This window comes from Phascolarctos cinereus, unplaced genomic scaffold, assembly GCF_003287225.1.
Source record: "Phascolarctos cinereus isolate Bilbo 61053 unplaced genomic scaffold, phaCin_HiC Scaffold_2;HRSCAF=192, whole genome shotgun sequence".
Lineage (NCBI taxonomy): Eukaryota > Metazoa > Chordata > Mammalia > Diprotodontia > Phascolarctidae > Phascolarctos > Phascolarctos cinereus.
In genome coordinates this window covers 261,283,214-261,308,531 of record NW_027555625.1, presented here as the reverse complement: position 1 = coordinate 261,308,531, position 25,318 = coordinate 261,283,214, and the positions used below count along the sequence as shown (strand labels likewise).

The 25,318-nt window shown below is 41.2% G+C and overlaps 1 protein-coding gene across 7 annotated transcripts in view; it reads right to left on the bottom strand.

Moving 5' to 3' along the window:
• BRD3 (bromodomain containing 3) overlaps positions 1-3,652 on the bottom strand; it is a 54,450-nt gene extending 50,798 nt beyond the window's left edge. For 4 of the 7 annotated variants that reach the window (XR_002323564.2, XM_020981927.1, XM_020981935.2 and 1 more), the window contains exon 1: positions 2,260-2,368. The gene's annotated coding sequence lies outside the window, so the exon portion shown is untranslated. Of the gene's footprint in view, positions 1-2,259; positions 2,369-2,907; positions 2,924-3,634 lie in introns of those variants that run through there. The other 3 variants (XM_020981928.2, XM_020981929.2, XM_020981930.2) reach the window with 3 other exon arrangements.
• Positions 3,653-25,318: the final 21,666 nt, after the last annotated feature.

The following is a 25,318-nucleotide window of genomic DNA, read 5'->3' as shown; positions in this document are numbered from 1 at the left end:
TCAACCAGATCCAACAGGTCATACTTCTGAGCTCAAGATGTAATGGTGTTAAGTACTAGATATTGATATTGATATAGATATTGAATAAATATTGAATATACATAGATAACTGAATAAATATTGAATAAATAATTGTTGATTGATTGATTGGTTGGAACTTCCATTAAAAGGAAAACATTGGAGTGGGGAGAGTATTTAAAAAACAGTCCCAGACAGGCATTTTTCTTGGAATTTTCTTAGAGAATGAGGAGAATGCTTAAAGGTTCTCTTATCTTTGTCTAAATTTATTCTATGGAAATCTCTCATTTGTTTTGGATACCTCGCCTATCCATCACCTGGCTCATTCACACATGAGTCACCCCCCCACACACACACTCTAACTTTGCCAGGAAGCTAGGGGGACTTGCATTTCAAATGCAAGTGGTGGTGATGACAGGTTAGGGCACTGTAAAACAGAAGGCTTTTAGCCAAAAATTTAGCTTCCCATTGAAATGATAAACTACCACAGAAGCCTTTGTGACCCATTATTTAAAGGTCCCTAAAAGTGTGAGTTAACAAGATGGACTATTATAGCTGCTCTAGAGTAGCTACGGCCCATCAAATCAATGATCCATAGATTATGAGCATTCCATTCACTTTCAATGCCTTCATCCTTCCAAATCCATGACATCTAGGAGAAAGAGGCAAATCCCAGACTGAGAGTTACCATCATCCCTTTTCCTTGAAAACTTTGCAAAGAGAAAGGAAATCATGCCTTCTGCTGGAGTCTCATTTCAGTTCCTCGTGAATACAAGTGGAGAAAAAAGGAATAGTCTCCTTTGCCAAGTGGGAGCAAGAGGGGATTTTGAAATGAATATTCATTCCCATGTGAGTTGGGAGAGTCACCCTTATATCCTCACTTTGGCACAATTTTGGAAGATGCCACCGCGAGCCAAATTGGGGTGAGAAAGAAAAGAGAAATCCATAACACACTCCACAAGACCCGAGTGCCCTCGCCTTAAATTTGCTTAAACACACTGTTCAGTCTGAATTTGAATTTGAGCTTCAGCCCCTTTCTGAGGCCCCAAAATTCACTTCTCTCTCTCTCTCTCTCTCTCTGTGTATCTCCTTCCCCCGCCCTGACCACGGAACTTTGGGCGAAAAGGCCAAAGAAACCGATCGGAAGGAAGCCCACCTGGAGCCCGCCTCGGGAGCGCCTCGAAGAGCGGGTAACCCAGGCCAGGACGAGCCACCCTCCCTCCCGCCAAGCTTGCCCCCGCCCCGTGGCCCCCTCCCCGGGCCTTAGTTCCCTGGTGTTCACCCCACTCTCCCAGTGCCCTGGTTCCAGCCCCCTCTTTCCCCCAGCCGCAACTCAAACTGGACGGAGCCGGGAGGGACGGCCGAAGAGAGAGGAGAGAGGAGAGAGGGAGGGAGGAGGCGAAGGAGGGAAAGGCGGAGGGTGGGGGCGGCTTTCTCCAGCCGGGAAACTCGCCGCGGATCGAAACTGAAGAGCCATTTGCTCGCAGGAGCCTCGGGAGAGCCGCCAAGGCAATGTCCGGCTGGAGCGACCTCGCCTCTGGGGCAGCTGGGGAGGGTGCCTCGGCTCACCTTTCCCTTCTCCCCCTTATTTTCCCCCTTCAAAAGATGGCGGGCACAGGGAGGAAAAAAAAAATTCCCTTCCGTGAACAAGCGATGGACGAGGCTGGCTCTGTGCGGCCGGCCGGAGCTCCCTGCGCTCCAGCCCAGCCAGCTCCCAGGTCGGGAGCTGGGGCGCCCGGGGTACAGGGAGGGCGGCTGGCGGGCTAGGGGGAGCAGATCAAGGAGGGGGCAAGAAGGCGCCTCGGGAGGCGCCGGGGGAAGGGGAGGGGGCGACCAAAGAAGCAAGCGATCGCGAGGCAGCCGTCCGCCGGGGCTCCTCCTTGGGCGCCCCGATCCGGAGGAGAGGAGGGGAGGTGGAACACACACACACACACACACACACACACGCACACAACATACAAAGACACACATACACACACACACAGATACACAACCCCAGCCAGCTACAGTGTCTCGGTTCCCCAAGCTGGCTTTGTTACATTGTTGCAATGCACAAAGGCTGCAGAACCCAGGGAGCATTTTACTCTTTCCACCAGGCACTGGCCTTTCTGAACAGGCTTCTCCTTCGCCCCCACCTCGCCCCCCAACCCTCCAACACACACCCCGCCAGAAAAGACGGATTGGAGATAGCAATGCAACCGCAGCACCAAACGAATATAAGGGTAAGATTAAATAGATTACTTTGCCCCGGCAGCTTCAGCAACGTTTGCCTTATAGTCCCTCCGGTTGCTCTTCTTTTTATCCTCGGCAAGGCAGCATAATAGATGCGCTAGAGCTATGTAGGGCTCATGCGCTGCGGCGCATGGCCTGGCGGGAGTCGTAGTTTGGAGCCGGACCCCGCGCCGGGGCAGCCAAAGGGAGGCCGAGACCCGTCAAACTACATGTCCCAGCCGAGCCGGCGCCGCCTTTTTCTCTCCCCTGCCCTCCCCCACCTTCCCCCACCCCGCCCCCCCCTCTCCCGACTAGGGGGGAAGAGGGGAACGGTAGGGGGGTTACCCCCAGGTCAGCGCGCGAGTCGGGCATTTAAGCTGGCCCCGGCCCCAGGCCCTTGACAGGTAGTCTAGGGCTGGGGGACTGGGGGGTGGGATGCTGGAGGCAGCCGCGGCGATGGGCCCCAGGGGAACCCACAGAAGGAGAAGATCGCGCCTTGAGAAAATCCCGGCTTCCCCTTGGTGTTCTCCCTTCCCTCGTTCTCCTAAGGTAAAATGAGCCTGGGATCCCTTTGAAAGTGTTGGTAGAAATCTTGAGCTGTGGAACTAGTCCCCATCCCGCCCCGGCCCCCAGCCCCTAACCCCCCCACCCAGAGCCCGCGTTCTGGTTCCTACATACATTGCTGGAAGGGGCTAGGGTGGAGAGAGGCGACCAGCGGCCCTTTTTTGTTGAGTGAGTGAGTGAGTGAGTGTGTGTGTGTGTGTGTATGCGTGTGTGTGTGTGTGTATGCGTGTGTGTGTGTGTGTATGCGTGTGTGTGCGCGCGCGCTCGTGTGTGTGAGGGGAGAGAGGGAGGGAGAGAGAGCGTGTGAGTGTGTATATGTATATGTGTGTTTGTGTTGGTCAAGGCGTTTCCATTCCACTCCCAAGCCCCCTCTCTCTTGGATTCGGAGTCGAATCTACAAACTGGAAACCACATACCCAGAGACTCACATTTTTTTTTCTCTAAATCGCCGAGACAACACGCCCCCTGAGCTGTGGGCAGTTGCGGTGAGCTGGCTGGGAAAGTTGGCGTTGCTTGTGAATTTCCTGCCACCACCGTGAGGACTGAGAGGAAGCGCGGGAGGAGAGGAGAGGAGGGGAGAGAACTGGACTACTGGGGCAGCTAGAGTAAGCTCCTGAAAACATGCCGATCCCCCAGGAAAGGAGCCAGTAACAATTGCCCTGCAGGTGAAGCCGAAATAACCCTTGAACTTCACCATAAAACAGCTGGGTGAATCATTTGGGGATGCACATACCTGTAGAGGCCGCCCGTGTTTATAAACAAACATGTGTTAATTAACATATTAATTTGGTAACCACGTAGGAGAGAAGAGGCTTTCTATACCAAAGAATCCACCACTCACCTGTAATTCCTCCTACCCCTGGAATAAACTGAAATGTATCCTGCTCCTTCCTCCATCCTTGGCAGTGGGGGATGGGGAGTTGAGTTAACACTAGATAATGTTTAACTGAGGATGCATTTTATCTGTCTAATGAAGGGGTTGGACAGGATGGTCTCTAACATCCTGTCCAGCTCTGACAGTGTATGTTCTAACATTCTGTATTCCAGATCTGATATTCTGTGTTCTAATTTTCCATGTTCTAAAGCCCCTTTCAGTTCTAATAGTCTAGAATTCTACATTATCTCTGATTTTAAGAGGTAGCCTTAACTAAAATGAATCTTTTTATATAAACTTTTATTAGTCAAGACTCAGTGCCCTGGATGTACACTGGTTTGGTTGATGAGGGAGGAGGAAGGTTTACCCATCTTTCTAAACACAGGGAAATTACATCCTGGAAAAGAACTGGAAGCCAGGTGTTTCTGCCCCGCCACAAAGCAGCAGTATGACCACCAAACATCCCTGGACCTCAGTTTCTTTCTCTAGAGCAGGGGTGGGGAACCTGGGGCCTCCCTCTAGGTCCTTAAGTTCAGTCCTTTGACTGAATCTAGACTTCACAGAACAAATCCAAACTTCACAGAACAAATCCCCTTAATAAAAGGATTTATTCTGTGAAGTTTGGATTCAGTCAGAGGGCTGAACTTAAGGACCTAGAGGGCCACAGGTGGCCTTCAGACCCCAGGTTCCCCACCCCTGCTCTAGAGAATGAGAGAGTTGGATTAGAAAGTCTCTAAGATCCTTTCCAGCTATAATATTTTGTTCTTTCTAACCATTTTTAACCATCCTGTCAGTGATCACTAGTCTTCAAAAGTCCCTTGCAAGTGAAAACCCTTTCATATGATTAATCCATAAAGGTCTTTCTGCAGGTATGTATAAAGCTGAATTTTAGAACCATAGGTTTAGAATTATATGGGACTTTAGAGACCCGTCTTATCCCAACACCTTCATTTTGTTGATAGAGCAGCTGAGTTCCAATGAGATAAAATAATGTGTATTGTTACACTGGTAGGAAGAAGACACTAGAGCTAGGATTTGAACCCAGGTCCACTAAATCCTATATCCAGCACTCTGTCCACATCATGATTCCTTTCCTGACTACTTTTGTCTAACTTGACTGCAGCAAAATGATTTGGAGCCAGTCAGTTACTAGCAGTACAGCTAGTCCACACTGCTGACAAGTCATTTGTCATTGTAAAACTCATTCTTTCCTTGAAATCCAGGCACTGCTGCATAGCAATAGATCCCTAACTCAAGCAGTATTTCCCATAGAGGTTCCTGCCATATAATACACAAAACAAGGCACTTTTAATAAATTATCTGAGGATGACTGTGGCTTCCAGAGCCAAAATGGGTAACAGGCAATGTGGGCACCTAACAAAGGTACAGTGTGCAAAGGAGCAAAATAAGGGATGCCCTCAAAGTTGGCTTTTAATGCACATTTTTTTAATGTAAAAAAACCCCTGCTCTTCCTGATAGGCACTTTGAAAAGTCATTTCATATGATATAGTGAAAGCTAACACAAACAGCAACACAAAGAAATGTAGCTCTCAAACCTTGCCTAAAACCTGCAAGCGCCTTGTCTCGGCTCTGGTGACCTCTGTCCTGTCCAGAAATTACACCAACCCACAGGAAAAGGGAGCTTTAAAATAAGGAACATGAGTCTTCTCTTGCAACTCCAGAGGTGTCCAACCGACCATCATTCTTAAGGATAGTCCTCAGGTCTAATCTTTCAATTCTTCATGCCTGGAGAGGAGTCTCTGGGGAATCACATCTATATAATTAATGCAATGGAACATCTATTTTCAGGCAATATTTCATGATTTCTCTTTGAAAAGTCCTAGAAGATAAAAAAGTGGGCTGTCCTAAAGTTGCCCAAATCATCATCCACAAAGGTCACTTAGGATGTGCTGGAAAAGTGGAGAGAGCCCAGAAGTTGGAGTCAGAGTTCTGTTCAGATTCCAGGTGTAGTCATTTATTTCTTGAATGAACATGGGAAGGTGATGTAGTAACAGTGTAAATAGCATTGACTTTAGAGTGGAAAGACTTGGGTTCACTATGGATTACTGATCTCTCTGGGCCTCAGTTTCTTCATTTGTAAAATGTTCATTTCAGACTAGGACTCTCAGGTCCCTTCCATCTTTAGATCTATGATCCTGTGATGATGACTTCACTTTTCTGGGTCTATGTTTCCTCATGTAAAATGAGGGAATTGGGCTAGATGATCTTTCAGCTTTGGGATGTGCTTCCAGATGAGACTGCAGCTCATATAGGCAACATTCTATCATTTATGTGACATGCCACTGCTTCTCAGCAGCTTAGATCATAAGATACTTGAAGGCAGGGTCAATGTAACATTCCTTCATTTCCTTCATATCCTCTAATACAGTACTCTGCACATAGTAACCACTCTGTAAATGCTTATTCAGCCAACCTAAAATATCTCCAGTTATTCCCCTGAATTCAAGCTGGTAATCATGGTCACCCAAACTTTCTATCAATTGCTAGCCAACCTGCCCTTAGCTGATTGCCCTTTTGTCTTTCACAATCTTGCCATGCATATTCTGTTCCAATCAGGAAAATCTACTTACCATCACACACATAACTACTGCTGTATCCCATTTCCATCTTCAGTCTAGAATCCAGACTCTTGACAATTCTCTCATTTCTCTATTATATTGTGTTCAGTCCCTATCTCCAAAACGCAGTTTAAGACTCACCTCCATGAAACCTTCCTTGACTAACTCTACCTGGCTGTAATCACCTCCAATCATTCCTGTGCATTTCCCTGTATGAAAAAGCTTGGGAGATAAAGATCTGACCAAATTAATTCAGAGAAGAGGGAGGAAAGAGCAGGAAAGAAGGTAAGGAATCACAAAATAAAATGCATATCATATTTTAATAATTTCTCCTCTGCCTAGTCCTCCTTACTCAAACTACAAGTGGTCCGTGGCATTGTTGGAGCTTGGATGGTTTTAAAAGATAAAGGTATCAGATCTTTCTTTCCCATGCCTTTGATGAAGAGACCATTTCCTATTTTATCTACCTAAACTGTAGCTCCTATCTTCCTTTTTCTCCTCTGTCTCACAAAGAAACACCAAAAACTGGGTTTTGGAGACTACTACTTAAACATTCCTCCAGATTCAGAATCATAACAACAAAAAAAAAAAGAAAGAAAGAAAAGAAAAAATCAGAGAACCCCTGTTTTAGAAGCATGTAATGCCCATCTCTCTCCTAAACAATTGGCTCTCTCCACTCTCTTACCCACAAGGCTGGACTTCCTGAAACCGATCATCTTCATAAAGCAGAGGGCAATTTTATTCTACCTTAGCAGGAAGTCACTTCTGAAAAGCAAAAGCATGAAGTAGTCTGTGTGTGTGTGAAGGAAGCATGGATTTTTACAAAGGCATTCTCTGTCCAGTAATTAGAGGCACTAATTTGAAATTTGTTATCATCCCAGTGTGATCTAGGAACGAAATTTACCTGTCAATCAAAAAAGAGGCCCCCTTAGTTAATTAATAATATTAATAAAGTACTAGGGGACTTGTTTAACCTAAGTTTCTAAATTGTTGAAACCCTTTTAGGTAGAAGCATATATAATCTAACTTGTGCCGGTTGTTGTAATTTAGTTTCCCTATATTATATTTGCATGATATACTTAATGGAAGTAAACTAAGGCCCAAGGAAAATGGCCTGACAGCCCAAGTTGAGCTGGGGCATTGTCTTCTGGGGAAGAGCATACTACTTCCTTTCTAGTAGGATTGGAAGGAGCACCAGGTGGGGATGAGCTATAAGTCACTGGAGCCCATGTCCCTCAGTGTCATGGAAGGAAAATCACACTAGAGAAGAGAGGAAAACCCCAAAGAAAATGGGCATATCATTCAATAAAGGCCAAAATAGAGGCCTTCAAGCAAAAACTGGATGGCTATTGGTGAGCAATATTGTACTGATCTTTCTTTTTCAAATAGAGGTTGGACTAAATGGCTCCTGCAGTCCTTTCTGCCTCAAAAATTCTAGAACTCTGTGCTGCTTCCCCTAGAGGAACACAAAGAGTTCTTTAAGACAGACATACCATCCTATCGAGTTGGTAAAATTGACAAAAAAGAATAATGACAAATGTTGGAGGGGCTGAAGAAGAACAGGCACATTAACACAGTATTGGTGGAGCTATGAATCGGTCCAACCATTCTGGAAAATATTTGGAACCACAGCCAAAAAGTTAATAAACTGTGTATACCTTTTTTCCCCCAATCAATAGAACTATTAGACCTATACCCCAAAGAGATCAAACAAAAAGGAAAAGGATCCATCTGTACAAAAATATTTATAACAGCTCTTTTTGTGGCTGGAAACAGAGAACTGGAAACTAAAGGAATGTCTATCAGTTGGGTAATGGCTTAAAAAGTTATGATATGAATACTATTGGAATGGAATACTATTATGTCATAGTAAATGATGAAAAGTACTGTTTCAGAGAAACCTGAGAAGAAGACATGTAGAAGGGATGTGGAACCAGGAAAGCAATCTACATAAGAACAACATTGTGAAAACAAAGAGCTTTGAAAGACTTAAGAACTCTGATCACTGCAGTAAATAACCATCATTCCAAGAGAACTGACGAAGCACACTACCCAGCTCCTGATAGAGATGTTAGGTGATGGACTCAACATGCAAAATGAGACATACATTTTTAGACATAGCCAGTGCGGGAATTTGTTTTGCTTGATTACGTATATATGTTTCAAGAGTTTTTCTTTTCTTTTTCTTTTTTCTTTTTTTCCCCCTTTTTTTCCATTGGAGGGAGAAGGTGGGAGGGAGAGAAAAATAAATGTTTGTTAATTTTAAAAATAAAATAATTTAAAAAAATAACACCACTTTGTTCTCCATGATATTTTGTATAAGGAGATAAGAGAATCAGTTGAGAGAGATGCCTGGAGGACATCGGAGAAACCAATGCCATTTGAGCTGGAAGGACTGTAATTGGCCTTGAAGAAAAATACCATCCTAATATCTTTTGAACCTTGTGGGGAGAAGGGGTGTTCTATAAGTTATTCATGGATCTTTTGCTTTCTTCCTTTGAGACAGAGGGATTATCATCCTTCCAGTTGGGAAACTAATGTCTGTCTTCTGGGATGTCCAGCAGAGAGAGATCCCCAGGTGGAAGCTGTAGCCAAGTGAAGTGGGAAACTCTTCCCGCTACAGCATAATTTAGGGTATTCTTTCTATGGGTGGCCCCTATGCAAGGAGCCAACATCTACTGCATTAATTACAAATCATCTTTGTCTACTAGAAGGTCCAGCAGGATGTTTATTAGTTAATACTTTGTCATTTGTTAATGTTGACTTCGAACCTACTTAAATTCATAATTTGTTGTGATTAGAAAAAATCTTAGTGATCATTTAGAGATAATCGACTCTCTCATTTTACACCTGAGAAATATGAGCCCCAGACTGGTAGATTGACTTGCCCAAGGTCACGCAGTGAGTGGGAGAGCTCCAGTATGAAAAACTTCCAAACAATTATAGTTGGCTCAATAGGCAGTGAATTCTCCATCCCTGGAATTAGGTGATCATATATTATGGATGGTGAAGCAGATACTCCTGTCCAATGATAGGATTAGATGAACCCCTCGGGCCTTCATAATGTTGAGATTTTCTGATTCTGTGTCAGTTGATGTGTACAACTTGAGTAGGGTGAAAGGATGGGTGCAATTGGAACCAAATGGAATTAATCTTGAAAGTAATAAAATGATTTTTAAAATTCTCTAAGTCACATATTGTTCATTTAAACTTTACTTTGTCTACATTGTTAAGGTCTGATTATAGCACCAAAAGGAATTTTTATAAGAAATATTATTTAAGCAATATTGCTAGCACACTATTTAGAATCTCCTTTGAAGAAGCCATTTTTATGATGTAGTCATATAAAAGTCATCTTTGCAAATAAGTGTTTGTTGATTGACTGGCCGACTGACTGAAATGAATATTGGAGACTCTTGGTGAGCAAGTATTTTTGCCATTTTGCAGATGGAAAATGTGACAGACTGACCGAAGACGAATGAATCAGCTTAGTAATAGACAAGGATTCTAGTAGTTCCAAACACCAAACCTTAGCTTGAACTATTACACTTAATTATATTGGGTCAGAGGTATAACTAGGAATTCTTTCATCTGGTACAAAAATAGTAGAGAGAGAGAGATAGCACAATTACAAAGGATGACAAGGGTGAAGGGGATCTAGGGAGGGTTCCATAGTATCAGGAAATAGGGCAGCCTATTTCCCCAAAAGTCTGAGCCGTGTCTCCACAGGGAGTGGAGGGAAAGGAGGGTCCTAGGAGATGGGCAACATGGCAATAAGTGTTGAATGGTAGACTAGACCCAGGGTAATGCCATTTGGCTCAGTTCAGAAGAGAACAATGAAGCATGGTGACCGTAGCAAGGAGGAAGCGTTCCAATCTCAAGGCAGAAAACACCTCCCACAGATGTCTGAACTCTGGGGAAAAGCCTCAGTTGCCCTGTCCTACTTACTGCTATATGGGAAGTCAGTGCTCAGATGAGCCAAAATCTTAAAAGAGGACTATGTATATATGTATAAAATTTGTTTAAGTATAAAAAGACTAAATCCATTGCAATGAATCATTCATGACACTCCTGTATCTCCACCTTTAAATAAACTTGTATAGGGATATATTGAGCATCCTTACACATCTATGCTGTTTTCTACAATGTTTGGAGCATCCTAGGCCAGACAAACATGGCCTAATGGAAGAGCAGTGAACTCAGTGTAAAAAATTTGGATTTGAGTTCTGGTCCTACCAAATCCTAGCTGCATTACTTTGGTAAGTTACTTACCTTCCCAGGCTTTTAATGTGTAAAAATAAGGGGAGGGGGGCTAGACTCCCTGAGTCTATTCCATCTCTAACATTCTATAATTCCAAGATAGTTTTTCCAGTTCTTTTGTTAAATTAAAATTTTGTTGCATTGGTTATCATTCGAAATAAAGGAATCATTGGGTAGAACTTGGAAATTCTCTGTTCTACAATGATTTTCTTTTTAATGGAATTTGACTTGGAATTAAAAGTGTGTGGGCATATTGGGTATAGTAGCAAGCAGAATGCTCCTTTTCCTAATTGGCATAATGAGAAGGAATCAATGCAAATGAGTTTTTGCAAATCAAATCACATTTTAAATGCCTTAAGGGAGCTCAAAGAGGAGAGGAAATCTGTTGTGAATCTTTTGTAATAGGAATAACTGTGTGACCTTAGAGAAGTCACTCAACTTTTCTGTACTTGAGTTTCCTCATCTATAAAATCAGGGAAGTTGGGTGATTCCTAAGGTCTCTTCTAGCTCTAACCTTTTATTCATTTTATTACTAATTACCCCATGAGATGTCTCTTTTACGTATTCCAGATTTCCCTGTAGCTTATGATTCTATGAGAGGCAGCATGGTAGAGCAGAGAGAGACAGAGCTGGGTTCAGAGTAAGGAAGCCCTGGGCTTCCTCCCACCTCTGATATATACTGGCTGTGTGATCCTGGGCAAGCCACCTCTCGGTGCTCTTGACAACTCTCCAAGACTACTTAAATAGCACAGAAAGTGCTACCTGCATTGGTAGAGGGAATTTCCTCATCTGAAAGTTCTCTATACCAATGAAATTACAGGTCCAGTATCTATCCTTATATATATATATATATATATATATATATATATATATATATATATATATATATATATATATATATACATATATATATGTATGTATATATACATATATGTATATATGTGTATATACATATATACACACACACATATATATATGTGTGTGTGTATATATATATATGTATGTGTATATATATATACATACATACATATATATATACATACATATATATGTGTATATATATACACATACATACATATATATACATACATATATATGTATGTATATATACATATATGTATATATGTGTATATACATATATACACACACATACATATATATATATACACACACACATATCCGTGTGTGTAGAGATAGCTATCTATATGTCCTTCCCAACGGATCCAAGAGCATTGTAAGTTTCTAGAAAATACTGCAATTAACCTACAGGACTCATTACCTACTAATTTTGATGAACTTATAGAGGGGAACTTCTTGATGAAAAGATTATGTCGATTGCTAAAAACTTTATTCCACATTTGGCTCTGATCTGAATGACTGAGGGACAAAGATAATAACATGTAAGCAAGTACTACGGTCAGAGATATAGCATCTGCCCATTGCCTCCTTTTTCTGCCCTCATGCATGTAAAATGGGCCAAAATAGCCTGTGCATTGTAGGGGGCTTGGTAGCCATTTATTTTCCAGTTAGGAAAGGAGAAGGGGCCTCTTCCTAGAAATTATTGCCTAGGGCCCCAGAATTTCTCACTCTGCTACAGCCTCTGTAATTTTGGTTAGAGAGAAAGGCAATTCTCCATGTTGCCTTAAATCATTACAAAGTGTTGGTATACTAGTTGACAAAAAAAAAAAAGGAAAAAAGAGTGGGAATAGATCATGTACAGATGCACAGTGAACACTTAGCTGTAAGTGTGGTCTTCATATGCATCTCATTTTCCTTCTACATTTTTATCCTCAGCATTGGGGGAACAGGAGGATACACACATATGTATTATATATATATACCATATACATGTATATATGTAGTACATTTGTAATGTGTGTGCATATATTATTTATTTTTACATGTATGTTCATTCCAGAGAGCCTAATTTATGACAATATACCATTTCTAGAATGGAAAAAAATCAGAGGAGTGATTAATTGTAGAATTGTTTATTTTAGACCTAGATGGTACCTTAGAAATCTTCTTATAAATCTCCCTTCCAATGCAGGAATACTTTGATAGCCTCCCTGACAGGTAGCAATCCAGCCAGTGCTGGAACATTTCCGGTGGGTGATAGGGACAATACTCCTGAGGCAACTCATTTCATTGTTGGACAGCTCGTACTGTTAGGAATTTCCTCCTTATACTGAGCTAGAATCTGTTTCTCTGGAAATTCCACCCCACTGGTCCTAGTGATGCCCTCTTGGCCCACATAGAAAGTCTTTCCCTTCTTCCCAAGGAACTTATGATGCTTCAACCAAATCAGATTCCTTGCTCTTACCGGAACATTTTACATTTTTTCCACCTCTTTACCTTGTCTAGACTGGTCCTGACCCACAGTTTAAGAAACACTGGAAGGGTCACAAGTGGAAAAAGTTTAAGAAGCCCTGGGTAAGAATAGCCTTCCCTCACATGTCTAAATGTTGCTGTCTCTCCCATCCTTCAAAGCCCAGTTCCAATACCACTTCTTTCATGAAACCTTTCTTGACTCCTACTTCCCACCCATCATGCTTCCATTTTGCCGTCCTTTAAACTGTCAGGATTTTGTGTATCTCTAATGACTTCATATTTTATATTCTATCCTATTTATCTGTACATATCCCTTTTCTTTCTCCACTAGACTATAAGCCCCTTGAAGGCAAGGACCACAATTTATTTGTCCTTGAATCCACCTCAGTACATTGTACACATTTAATTGTAGATATTTAATACAAATTCATCTAATTAACAAATTGTTCACATGACAATAGCCATTTTGTGTTCCCTTCTCTCCTTTTTCCCTCCCCCAATGCTTCTCTTCTCCATGGGAAATATTCCTAGTTGTCCTTCAGTCATTCCAGATAGGATACCTTTCTCTCCTCTCAAATGCCTCACCATGCTTTAGTTTGCCCCTTCTTGAGTTTGCATTGCTTATAATACGTGGGGAGTGACATTCTCTTATCGTAATTTCTGTGTTAAGCTTTCCTGGCTCCTTTCAGCCTCCATGTCACCGAACTCTGAAGGGGTAATTTCAGTGGCAGCTCCCTCAGTGGCATTCCATTGGAGATATGAATCATTTCTCCCTTTTGGTATTTTTCCAGGATACTTGGGTCAATGTAGGGTACTCAGAGATCTTTAAGTGACAGAAAGCATCTATATTTAAAATTTTAAAGTCCTGTTTCTTCTACTCTTACACAATGTAGAGTCAGAAAGAGGATCTTCAGATCTTATAATCATAGATGTAGCTCCAGAAAGGACCTCAGAGGTTATCAACTCCAACCCCCTCATTTTCAAGATGAAGAAATTGAAGCCCCTGAAGCTAAGTGACTTGCCCAAGGCCATACAATTAATAAGTGTCAGAAGTAGAATTTGAACCCAGGTTCTCTAAGTTCAGAATCAATGTTCTTCTCATCATAGCACACTGCCTCCTCTTGACTAATAATATCCTGTTCAACACTGAGTAAGCAGATCTCAGTTTTTGTGATGAGTGAACCCATCCCTATAAGAACTTGTGAGAACTTATGGGATGAAAGGAGTTTCAGCAACTAAGGCAACCTGGGTGGGGCAGTGAAGGGGGAGGAGGACATGTGTAGTTGAAGATTCAGGGAAATAGGCCAGAAAGTAGATTCAAGAGTGAAATTGATTAGGAATTTGAAATATTCCCAAGAGAGTCATCATCCTTTCCCTTGGAGAATGAGAAGACTAAAGAGTGTTTATGACAAAAGGAGAGGGAGAGTTTTTGCCAAGTATAGAAACTATGACAAATGTATTAGTTCAGAGCTTCAAATCAAATGTGAGCCTTTTGGCAATTTTGACATTTCTTACTACAAGGAAATGAAATTTCTCATTTCTAAGGGAAAAAAAAGATGGGATGCTAGATCTATCAAGTAACAGGTGTGGATTTGGTCATTTTCACATTGGGTAAGACTTTGGTAAGGGCAGGGGACAGGGAGGAAGAAAAGCAGAAATGGTTAAATGTGTTCTTTCCTTCTTTCTTTCTTTTTCTTTCTTTCTTTTTGCTTTTTGATGAGGCAATCAGGGTTAAGTGACTTGCCCAGGGGCACACAGCTAGTAAGTGTCAAGTGTCTGAAGTTTCATTCATTCATTCATTCATTCATTTGTTTATGCTAAGTTTTTTTTTTAACCTAATAAGCCTTATACTTGGTTTCAAAATGTATGATTCACAAGTAAAAGATGGGGCAGGCATGGTTAGACAGTAGTTTGCTTGAAAAAGATCTAAGGATTTCTATGGGTTGCAAGCTTAATAATGAGTTAATAGTGTGATATGGGAGCATTAAAAAAACAAAATACCTTAATGGGATCTTGGGCTACTACACTAAGATAGGCCCAGCTTCCAAGAGATAACACTGCTACACTCTACCTTGATCAGACCACATGTAGAATAGCAGGTTCACTTCTGAGTGCCACATTTTAGGTAGGATGTTGAGAAATAGGAGAGTTTCTGGAACAGGCCAATCAGGATGGTGAAGGGCATCAAGTTTATGCATATGAAGATCAGCTGGAGGAATTGTAGATGTTTAGCCTGAAGAAGAGAAGACTAAGAGGAACATGACAATTATTTTCTTTTTAATTTTTAATTTTTTAAAAAATCTTTAGGTGGGCTTGCCCAGAGTTACACAGCTAGTGTTATGTGTCTGAGGCTAGATTCGAACTCAGGTCCTCCTGACTCCAGGGCCCATGCTCTACTGCACCACCTACCTGCCCTGACAATTATTTTCCAAAATATTTAAAGGACTGTTTTGTACAAAAGAAATTAACTTGTTCTGCTTGGTCCCAAAGGACAAACCTAGGAACACTGCATGGACATTGTGAAGAGACAAGCTGAGGCTTAGAAACTTCTTGACAGCCAGAACTCTTAAAGTGGAATGGACTGCCATGGGACAGGGTATGTTCCCACTGTGGAAAGTGTTCAAGCAAAGGTTGGATGACTACTTATGGCTAGATAGTAGTAGATGGGATGCTTTTTTAAGTATCAATTGGATTGTATCATCCCTGAGGTTCCTTCCAACTCTGCAATTCTTAGAAAGATACTTGAAAGTGCCAAACTGGGTAGGAACAACTTGGTTCACTCATTTTTATCTTAAAAAGATGCATTTTTTAAATATCACACTCACTTCAACATATACATACTCTACTCCCCCATATAGCGAAAATGAAAAATAATTAAGCAAAACCAGCTGCCAAAATGACCACATCTGACAGTGTATGCAATATTCTGTTTTGATAATGCATTCTTCTACCTCTCCAAAGAAAGAGTGAAAGTGCCTTTTTTCATCTCTGAATGATTTTTTCTGGTTCTGTTTACTCTGCATCAATTCATACAAATCTGCTCTTATTTTTCTGAATTTGCTAAATTCATCCTTTCCTATAGTACAGTTTGTTGTTGTTCAGAAGTTTCAGCGATGTCCGACTCTTTGTGACCCTATTTAGTGTTTTCTTGTGAAAGATACTGGAATGATTTGCCATTTCCTTCTCCAGCTCATTTTACAACCTCAGGAAACAGACAATTAGAGTTGCCCAGGGTCACACAGCTAGTTAGTGTCTGAAGCCAGATTTGAACTCAAGTCTTCTTGACTCTAGTCCCAGTGCTGTATCCACAACACCACCTAACTATCCCTTTTGTTTATAGTCATTTGCCACACACAGTTTGTTCAACTATTCCCCAATTGATGAGCCTTTCTTTGTTTGTAGCCTACTAGGGCCCTTCTCACTTTGGATCATGGAATAAACCAAAACTACCATCTACATCCTGAGAAAGTACCTTGGCAGCAAGATCACAGCTAATGAATGAATAATTCCATTCATTACACACACCAATAGGGCTTGTTTCCTAAACATTAAACAAAACTGTTAGTCTTAAAATGTGCAGAACTCCCAATCAAGCAGATTCTGTGAATTCAGGAATAAAGGGACTCAGAACTTAGCCATATGCTGGGAGAGAGGACATATGCCAAGGACCTTTGGCCAAGGAGTCTGAATCATACGTGGAAGAAACAGGCTCAACAACTGGCTAAAAACCACTCACTGTAACCAGACTTCAAAATGGAACATGTCAAAAACCTACAGCAGGAACTTAGATCATACAGCCACATGGAAATGAGAGGGAGTCTAAAATAAAGTCAAATAGTCTTCATTATTGAACTTTAGAATTATAAAGAACCCCAAAGATAAATAACTAATGATGTGCCTAGGTGGTGCAATGGACAGAGTGCTAGACTTGGAATATGAAAGACCTAGGTTCTAATCCTGCCACAGACACTAGTTAGCTGTGTGACCCTGGACAGGTCACTTAAATGTTCGCAGCCTCAGTTTCCTCATTTGTCAAAAGGGGATAATAAGAGCATCAACCTCCTAGGATTGTTGTGAAGATTATGAGATAACATATGTAAAGTGCTTTGCAAACCTTAAAGCACTGTGTAAATGCTAGCTTTACTATCATAACTCACATTCCAGCATTTTAACATCAACCTGCGAGGCTATTGTCCTAGACAGCTAAGTGACAGAGTAGTTAGAAATCTGGGTCTGAAGTCAGGAAGACTTGAATCCAAACCCAGCCTCAGACACTTGCTAGCTATGTGTCCCTGGGCGAGTCCCTTAACTCCTGTTTGCCTCAGTTTCCTCAACTGAAAAAGGGAGGATAATAATAATACCTCCCTCCCAAGGTTGTTGTGAGGATCGAAAGAGATAATATTTGTGAAATGATTAGCGTAATGCCTGGCACCTGGTAGGCACTAATAAAGAGATACTTGTTTCCTTTCTTTCTTGCCTATAGTAGGTCCTCCAGGATTATTTGTGAAAGTGAGTTGGGAGCCGCTGAATTCCAAAAACTGCTTTTGTGGAGATCAGATAAAATAATATTTGTAAAAAGCTTAGCACAGTGCCTGACACATAGTAGGTGCTATGTAAATGGTAGTGATGATGATGGTAGTATTGGTACTGGTGGTGACAGGCAGGGGTCATTATCCTCATTTTACTGTGGAGACTGAGTCTCAAAGAGGTTAAATGGGTTTCCCATGGTCCCGGAACTAATAAGTGTAGAGGAGCAAATATGAACTCAGATATCACTTGACTCTATGCCTTGCTTTCTTTCCATAATACTACCATTATTGCTCTCCAGACAGAATTGGACTACAGACCATCTTCCAATCTAATATCCCCCCCTTTTTTTTCTTTTTGGCTAGGCAATGGGGTTAAGTGACTTGCCCAGGATCACACAGCTAGTAAGTGTCTGTGGCAGGATTAGAACCTAGGTCTTTCATATTCTACGTCTAGCGCTCCAGATTTTAATTCAGGTCCTCCTGACTCTGGGACCAGTGTTCTATCCACTGAGCCACCTAACAATCCCATCTAACATCCCTTTTACACATGAGGAGACTAAGGCCACAAGAGGAAGGTTAAGGACTTTTTCATATTATCCAACTATAGTACAGAGCCCAGCCCAAGGATCCTCGTTCCCCCATCCAGTGACCCTTCCTCTAGACTGCTGAACAATAGCAGGCTGGCCTCAGTTGAACATGGGTATACTTCTGAAAACCTTCCTTCAGCCCCTCTCACTGAGCCAGCTCCTTAGAAAAAGGAAAAGAGAACCCATCACCAGCACAAATAGATTCAGGAACAATGGTGAATTCATCTCGTGTATGCCCACCCCAAAGGAAAAGACAGACACTGAGAGGTACTAAGTATGGGATTGCATCTTCTGAAACAAAATAAAGAATACTTCATTGCTCAGAAGGGGAGGGTCAAAGCATGAGTATGTTTTAGCAATCTCTTTAGGGCCAAAAATAAGGATATACCATTTTCTACAATCAGCCACCAGAGACCTCTGTAGCCTAGAGTGATAGCACCAGGTCTAAAAGCCATCTGACAAGGTCCCAAATGCCCTAACCGACCTCACTCTTCATCATACAACAGGCTGTACCCTGCAGGCATATTTTCCTGAACCAGGAGACTTAAAGCCTAAGTTTCAGGAGCTTTTATCTAAAAAGAAATTCTAGTATCAATTCCCTTCATGATTGATGAATCTGGCTTATTCCCTAGATAAAAGAATAACATAAGCATGTATTCTCAGCATAAGCAGGAAGAAAGAAGAGGAAAGAAACATGCCATTTCAGTGTAATTGAAAATCTCGTGTGCTTTTTGCTGAAATGTAGTACCTCTTTATTCTCCCTGCTAAATTCCACACTTATACTCATTTGTCTTACCTCCAAAAAACTACCCCGAGTCTATATGATTCCATTTGACCACCAGGCACTCAGTTATCCAATTAATTGTCTTATTAGCTGGATATAAGCATTTACCATGGCAGCCTTGCATAGGAGATAGAGAGCCCATCTCTAGGTCAGGATTACTTGAATTCTAGTCCCACCTCTGACACATACTGGCTGTATAACCTTGGATAAGTCATGTAACCCTGCAACGTTCTTCCCTATGCCAGTGAAAATGAAAGTCCAGTCCAAAACATTTTTTAAAAATAACAAATCATTAATTGCACTTTTAGCACTGGTTTGTTGCCTGGCTCACCACTTAGTCTAGGAAGCTAGGTAGTGTAGTGGATAGATTCCTGGGCCTGGAATCAGGAAGACCTGAGTTCAAATCCTGTCTTAGACACTTACTAGGTGTTTGACCCTGGACAATTCACTTTCCCTCTGTTGGCCTCTATTTCCTCAATTGTAAAATTTGGATAACAAGAGCACTCACCTCCCAAAGTTGTTGTGATGATCAAATGAGATAATATTTGTAAAGAGATAGCACCATGCCTGACACATAGCAAGCACTTAATAAATCAGTGCGTCTTCCCTTCCCTTCCCTTTCTGCCTGTATTGGGTACTCCTGGATTATTTGTGGAAGTGAATTGGGAGCCACTGAATTCAGAACACTGTTATTCAATTCTATGCCTCTGAGGGAATGCCATCCTAGAAAAGATTTAGGCGAGGCTGAAGGAAAGTGGAGGGAAGACAAGTCATCATGGATTCTTCTACTCTAGACAAATTGCCATATCTCAGATTTATCTAATGACCTGGGCAGATCTGAGTGACCATGGTGAAAAAAAATCTTAATGCTGAGACGCAACTGGTTTTACATCAGTCATTCTGCCCGTATTTTTAAGTTTTGGAAGTACTTTACCTGCATTATTGTTTTTAAATGCCAAGGGCAATGAATAATAACTCACCTTTACAGAGTGCCCATGGCAGGCCTTATACTCCCTTCTTCACAACTCTGTGAGGTCAGTAACCCAGGTATTGTTATTATTTCCATCTTACAGACAAGGAGATTGATGTTTTGAGATAAGTGACCTCTTTAGGGTCACATAGTTGAGGGTTTCCTGGTGCTACCTCCAGTTCTCTGTGCTAGTCTACCTTCCTTCACATTGTTTTTTTTTATTAATTCTCTTGATATTCTTGACCTTTTGTTCTTCCAGATGAATTTTGTTACTATTTTTCTAGCTCTATAAATAATTTTTGGTAGTTTGTTTGATGGCACTGAATAAGTGAATTAATTAAAGGAGGATTGGAATTTTTATTATATTGGCTCAGCCTCTCCATGAGCAATCAATTTTCCCCCATTGTTTAGATCTGATTTCTTTTGTGTGAAAAGTGCTTTGTAATTGTGTTCATATAGTTCCTGGGTTTGTCTTGGCAGGTAGACTCCCAAGTATTTTATATTGTCTACAGTTATTTTAAATGGAATTTCTCTTTCTATCTCTTGATGCTGGGTTTTATTGGTTATATAAAAAGATGCTGATTATTTATGTGGGTTTATTTTATATCCTGCAACTTTGCTTAAGTTGTTTATTATTTCAACTGTTTTTTTCAGTTGATTCTCTATGATTCTCTAAGCATACCATCATATCATCTGCAAAGAATGATAGTTTTCTTTCCTCATTGCCTACTCCAATTCCTTCAATTTCTTTTTTTTTCATCACTATAGATAACATTTCTAGTACAATATTGAATAATTGTGGTAATAATGAGCATCCTTGCTTTACCCTGATCTTATTGGGAAGGCTTTTAGTTTATGCCTATTACAGAAAATGGTCACTGATAGTTTTAGATAGATGCTTTTTATCATTTTAAGGACAGCTCCAGTTGTTCTTATGCTCTCTAGCATTTTTAATAGGAATGGGTGCTGTATTTTGTCAAAAGCTTTTTCTGCATCTGTTGAGATAATCAATGATTTCTCTTGGTTTTGTTATTGATATGGTCAGTTATGCTGATAGTTTTCCCAATATTGAATCAGCCCAAGCAGGGACTGTCTTTTGCCTTTCTTTGTATGCACAGTGCCTGACACAAAGTAGGCACTTAATAAATGCTTATTGACTGACTGTGGGCCCAGGTTGGCATCATGTAGTTCTACAGAACCCAGTTCAATTTGATAATTATTGGCCTACTATATACTGTTCTGTGTTCTACTAGAGTGCTAACTTTGGAATCACAAAACCAAGGTTCAAATCCTAGCTCTGCTGATATTAATTTGTGACCTTGGACAATCATTTCACCTCTCTTGCCTTCAGCTTCTTTATGTGTAAAATGAGGAAGTTGAACTGGATAACTTGTACTTTTTTAGCTCTGAATCTCTGATCCTATGAGAAACCAAGACACAAAAAGTCCATGGCTACCCACCCTCAATAATTTCAAAATCTAGTAGAAGGATGAGGTGTGAACAAATCACTGCAATACAAGTTAGACAAAAGCGCCAAGGTCAAAGAATCATGAGAGGATTGGGGGGTGGGTGGGATCCTCTCTAGCTGGGGGAATCAGGTAAGGTAGTATTGAGGAGGTGGGCTCTGAATGGAGAAAGATATCAAGAGGCAATGATTATGGAGGTAATTTTTTCTAGACATACTGGAAAACTGAATCTTAATTATGATAACCAACCCATCATAGTCTTGAACTCTTTTCAGTGCCCATACTATAATGTTTGCATACTGCATTAGGAAGCCTAAGTCTATGAGGCTGCTCTGAAGGCTGTATTGTTATTTTAGTCACTGAAGGTATAACTGCAGCTACACACAGGCTCATAGCTGTTCTCCAGCTGCTTAAACAAGCATCTCATAATTGGCATGTGGTTTCCATAGGGAAAGCTTGTCCTTTACAAGGCATGAAATACTGAATCCCTTGTAATCACAAAGAAAAGATTCCTTTATCCACAAACCTGGGTGTGCACTTCCCAACTATGATCTTCTTTATCTTTATTTAGCATTCCCAGGAGAGTGAGGGGAAAAGAAAGTATATGTATTTTATTTACTGATGCTGGGAAAAGTCAGACTGAAGAAGTTAAATCCAATGTTTAAAGGTTCTAAGTGAACCCGAGCCTCATGACATGCAATTTAATGCTCTCTCATCTGACTGCACTGTCTCAGATTGTTTAGGGTTGTATGGCAGGTTTGAAGTCACAGGATCCTAAAGCTATCTCAGCAATAACCTAGTGAAATGACTTGTTGGAAGTCACATGGTAATAAGTGGCTGAACTTGAATCTTGAATCCAGATTCCCATGGTTCCAAATCAATAACCATTTCCACTATACCATGCTTTTGCTGTGTCCCATTCTCCAGCAGCTAATCTTTGCCCAGCATCTCTATTCCAAAGAACCCCACCACTCTGGATTTGAATAATGTCCTGCTCTGGATTCTCACTGCTCCTATTCCCTGTCCCTAATGATCTAGGAAAAAAATTAAATGACACATTTCTCTACCCACATTTCCCTTGTAGAAGATATGTCATCTTTTCAATTAGTCTCTCTCATCTTGGATAAGGGGTGAGATAGTCATAGGGCTCAAGGCTCTCAGTGTCCTCCATCTTTCTCTTTCCCCATGCCTCCACCAAAAATTACATGTGTGTGTGTGTGTGTGTGTGTGTGTGTGTGTGTGTGTGTGTATGTGTATCCAGGTCAGAGAAGATATTAAAAGGTGACCTCACCCTTTTGGGGAAGAGAGTTGTGTCACTTAAGTCAGAAGATCTGTATTCAGGTATAAGCTCTTAAATTTACTATATGTCTATGATTAAATCTCTTGATTTCTTTGAGTCTTAGTTCCTTCATGAATAAAATGAGGATAATAGCACAAATTTTATAGCACTTTAGAATTTACAAAGATTTAGGGTTTTAAAAAAATCAGACCCAAGTTTCATCAGCGTAGGGAACTCTGTGAGGAACTCCACTGTCAGTCTAGATCAGTACTTTCTCTGCAGATCTTAGGAGGTTGCTGGGGACACTGAGAGTCTACATAACCTGCCTAGGATCACACAGCCAGTATGTGTCAGAGGTGAGATTGAACCCAGGTCTTCCTCAGAGGCTGGCTTTCCATTGACTATGCTATGATGCCTCTTGTTATTCATACACAGCAGATAATCAGGCCATCTCCATGTGCTCTGGCTAGAGCACACTCTATTGAAACATGCCTAGAACTGAGCTTATTCCCTATCCCAAGCCCTTCCCCACTCCATCCCTCACTTCTGGGGACAATGCTCAACACAGATTTTGGGATGACGCAGCAGTAGCTGCATCCCCAAGACAGCGGCAAGGGGATGTCAGTGGGCACTGAAGAGAATTGGCACTGAGAGTGGAAAACCAATCTACTTGAAAGACCTTAAAAGGAAGGACTCCACCCTCTGGTGCTTTTTTTCTATGCTTTTGCTGTATGTGACAACTTTGCAGAGGCTCTCTTTTGGACCTCCTATGGGAAGGGAGAGGATCTCCTCCCCCACAAAAGTACATGTCCTGCCTAGGTGAACCAGAACCTTGAACCTTGGCCGTGGGTCCCTGGTTACCTCCTCTGCTTAAAGTTTCTTTTCTCTAAACATCAGTGATCCTGAGATCGTTGTTTCCAGTCTTGACAGCAACCTAGTTTTTTTTTTCAGGAAGTCATGAGTTCCTTGGTACCTCAGGCAGAGTTGACTGACAGTAGCAAGATTTTCTCCAACTTGGAGGAGATGACCGTTGACAGGACAATGAGGCCGTGCCACAGCCTGGCTTACCAGAAGACATGGACCTTGAGGGTGTTATTCAAATAGTGGAGAGTCAGAGTTAAGAAAAAATGGGCATCTCATAAAATGTTTCATATTTTAATATTTTAAGTATTGACCTACTAGGAGAATATAATAAGAATTATGAGTTACTGTTTCTTGTTCTGGGTAGTTTTCAATGTGTGCTTGTGAGTCTTTTTGCATTTTAATCATTCCTTTTCTGTACCTGATCAGCATTGTACATTGGCACTATTTTCCCTCTTTGAAAGACTCTCAAATTGAGCCATCCCTACAAATAAGTGAACCCGGCCCAAAAAAAATTCACATCATGATACCTCTCTCTCAAAAAAACAAAACAAAACAAAACAAAACTCACATTATGATCCCACGTAATGGGAATTTGGTTTCTAGAGAATGGAATAGCCTAATCTTCCAAAACACAATTGACCATCCTCTCCTATTCCCAACTGAGGAACCAGATCTTCTTATGCTTTGGCTGGTCTCTTTTCCCTTCCTCTTAGCTACAGCTTAAGCCTGCACTAAGGACTCCCTTGAATATCTGGGGTCATTTTTTTTTCCTGCTTATTATACAAAATCTATGTGATAAGCCTACAATTTTATTATATATCATCACAAAGCATAAAACCTTTAGTACTATTGCATCATGACTTAGGACAAAGCCATCTGATATATAGTTAACTGCTCTGAAATATGTCATGTGGGTAATTCTAAACAACCGCAAGTCTGAGTTCACACAAGCCCATAAGCGTGGGGCCTCCAAGGGCCTGAAGGCAGGCAGTAAAGTCTCTGCCATTTTGCTACCCATCAGCAGTCTAAACCTGCCAGGACCCATGCTCCCCCTGTGGCATGGCATATCCTATTACCTGCAGCTGTGCAGGCAAATCTATACTTCATTATATCAATAAGTGGGAAGACAACTCAAGTAGAAAAGAAAATTAGCAAGGACTAATGTGTTAAATAGTTGTTAGGAAGTGAGGAGTGGCTGGGAATAGACAAGGTCCAGAAGGGCTCTGGGGTGATGTTTTCCAGGATCAGACTGTTTGCAAAGGCTCCAAGCCAGTCTCCAGATGCAGTCTTTTGTGTGTGCTAATGTTTGTCAATAGTTGCACGGCCTTTGTTCTGACACCAGGTTCCTGCCAGTTGCTGGTTCTCCAGATGGAAAAGGGAAATCAAAAGTCTACCAAGGGACCAGTGATATTAAGCTACCCACAGACATTCAGTCAAAGAAGGTAAATCAACACTCAGGCTCACATGATTGTTACATTCCGCAGGTAATTTCTGTGATGTGTTCTATTTATTACCCATGAGTTTCTGTTTTCAATGTTTTATTTTATTTCCAAAAAGGAGATAGAGAAAAAGAGAGTAAAGCAAAATGAGGAGGGGTGGGGGGAAGCATATACATATTCTCAACCAACAGAGATTTCTCAACTCATTGTGGTAATGTGATATAATAAACTTATTAAATACACCAGGAAAAGCCAGCAGCAAAGAAAGGTAGAAAAGATGCCCTGTACTTCTTGCACAATTCCCAAATAGTATCCAGAGGCCTGCTAGGGCAACAAGCATATCCTTTTGACATTCTTAATTGTATATTATAATTGTATTTATTGCTTAGTGCCTATTCTGATATGGGGACACAGTGGTGTTCAGGATACAGAGCTATGAATGTGACATACACATTGAAAGAAAGTTAAATATGTTGGATGTCATTTTTTTAAGGGGTAATGTGTGTGTATATGTATGTATGACTTGGGGTGAAGGGAATTAAATCTTTTTCAAATTATTCCAG